Raw genomic sequence first — 2,964 nt, forward strand, 5'->3', positions numbered from 1 at the left:
CTCTGACGCTTGATGTACATGTGCTGAACACAGCCTCAGAACATGTATGTTCTTTTTTCAAGCCTACTTACCGAACAGAAAAGGTCTTCGGTGTCGTGTCCGAGCTTCCCCCGTCCAGCAGACCAAAGCGACGCTTCTAGAGCTTTTATTCTCATCACTTTCACTTTCGCTTCTAGAACCCACGCAGCTGTAGAACAGATGAAGGGAGCAGACGGAGGAGGGACACTGGTGACGACAACGACCCTGACTCCACAACGCAGAAGGTCACGGAAACCTGCGTTCACTCACATTTCTGTTGTTCACTAAATCCCAACGCTTTGTAAATCATTAGGTCATGTGTTTGTCTGAAATAGATTTTTAATATGAGTAATTACTGATGTTTCTCTGACACATAACCATAATAGATTGTGAACACATGTGCTAGTCCATGGAGTCTAAATTAATTAGTTAAAAGTTCATTAAAAGTTTTATCAATTTTTATTTTTGTGGTTGTAATGCCTACTTTCCCCACAAGAGGGAGCACCGGTAGCTTTGAATCGTTTCCTTCTACCAGCCAAAGCCCTGTCACATTCAAAACATGAAAAGTAACATTTTATAAAAAAAGAAATCCTTTGGCCAGACCGGGGAAATTAGTTTAATTTATATTTTTACCGAGCAATAAATGATTTTGACCAGATGTAAATCCATTAATGAACACGTTTGTGTCCCCATCTGCTTTGGAAAAAATACAAGACAAAATGAAATGTTCTTTTTGTGAAATAGATCTGAACAATGTGTTAAAGAGGAGTTCGTAAATGTTTGATTTAATCTTATGAAGACTCCTCCAAGTTTTACAGTTCCTCAAATATGTCTGGCTGTCACGACTTGTGGTGTATTGTTTAAAGCTGGGGTGATTGGACAAGGAACAATCACCCCAGACTGCTCACCATGGGACTGCTCACCATGGTGAGCAGCCCCCATCGCACAGGCTACCGTCCATTCATTAGCTGCTGCATTATAACACTCAACAAAATTATTGGTGTCAAAACCGTTGTAGCCCCCCAATGACAAATAACTTGTTGTTAATCAGCAGGCGGTCAACATGGGGGTCGTTCATGCCAGTCATCGGTCTGTGGGTTGTAGGCCCCAACTCCTCTTAAATGTTAGTGGCCATCATAGCCACCAAGCTATCAGAACAAAATAAATTAGTCATGTGAGCGTTTGTGGTCAAATCAAATGTCACTATTGTGAAGCTAAGAAACTTGAACATTGTGAATATGACATGTGTAAATTAACGGATATGACAATTTCCCTGGCGGAACCTCCTACAGGAATTAATATAGTTACCTACCTACTACTACTACTATTACTACTACTACTGGTACTATTAATACTACTACTAGTATTAATAGTACTAGTTAATAGTATTACTACTACTACTAGTAGTAGTATTAAAGTACTACTACTACTGGTACTACTAATACTACTACGAGTACTACAACTACTGCTGTTATTACTGCTGGGATATATACATAACTGTATACTAGAGGCAAAGCTATGCCCTGTGAGGATGGAGCTATGATCTGGTAGTAAAAACCTTTCTCATGTACTTTATACAGTGAAATAGAACACAATCTGATATCTTTTCTCTTATTTTCTTCTCTTTTCTCTCTTAACGCATTTTTATTTTTCTTCTTCACTGACAGAGGTTTGCTTAGGCCTGGGGGATTAAGTTCAGCATTCGCTTTATAGATATCCGGCGCCCTCTGGCGTTGTGAATGGGTATAATGTGTAGACCCCGAATGTAAGACGACCCCCACTTTTTCAGTCTTATTTCAATGCAAAAACCACCGTCTTATATTCGGGCCAATCCGGTATTTTTGGTCCACACCGGGTCTTGAACCGGCGACTTCCGGTCCCCAGTCCGAGCTGAGCTGCTGGTTAATTAATTAACCAACTAACTAACAAACTAACTCTAAGAGTTTTCGTTGATGGTTAATTATACTGTACAGTATTGTTTGACTACGCATTTCCTTTTTTTTTGTCAATACATTTATTTTTAAGGTGCGGAAGTTGCGGAAGCCGGAAGACTGAAGTGTGTCGTTATCCTCGCGGCAACAATCGTTGGAGGGTTTCGAGTTTGTAGACTGACTACCATCACACTTCAGAGTAGAAAAGGTACGCAGAGCTAAAATACCAGCTAAAATCACCGAGAAAAATGCAAACGAATGTTCACTAAAGGCATGGTGGAGTTTGGGCCAACATAAAACATCTTTTAGTGATGTTTTAAAATGCAAAACAATCCAATAATAACCAAAATGGTTAAGTCCAGGTATCTGGCAGCGGAGGTGGATGGAGTGGTCTCTATCACTCCGTCACTGCCTTGCTTTTGGGTAGGTGCTCCTAAAGTCTTTGCTGGTGCTAATAACTTCTAAATTTGGGAGCACCAGTGCTACCAAGAAAAAAGTTAATTTCGAGCCCTGGGTACAAATAAAAAACAATTATAATATTTTGCCAAATGATCATAACTATTTTGTATGTACTGCCGGGAAAAGGTCAAGGATTAAAGGTAATTTATCATAGAAACATTATGTACAGCTACATTTGGAATATTTTAAACTGACATTCTGTTTCTTTTGACTTATTTTTTATACGTCTTTATATAACTACCTATAGTTCTTTATTCTATTCTATTCTATTCTATTCTATTCTATTCTATTCCATTCTATTCTAATGACTGACCTTGACAAGCACCCTGCTTGTGTCAATGTGCAAAACGTAACCATTACAACAAAAGTAAAAAAATACAGTACAGTATAGAGTATATCTTTTTTTGTGTCCCATCACTTGTTGACGCCCTCAGGTTTCTAAACCCACCAATCAGAGAGAGGCACAAGTCCAAATACGGTAAAGCGTGGTGTAGCCCGCCCTCCTTTGTTGGCTCGACCAATGCAAAACCGTTAATGGCGTTTGGCCGCCGGGGAT

The sequence above is a fragment of the Antennarius striatus genome, chromosome 19 (assembly GCF_040054535.1).
Source record: "Antennarius striatus isolate MH-2024 chromosome 19, ASM4005453v1, whole genome shotgun sequence".
Lineage (NCBI taxonomy): Eukaryota > Metazoa > Chordata > Actinopteri > Lophiiformes > Antennariidae > Antennarius > Antennarius striatus.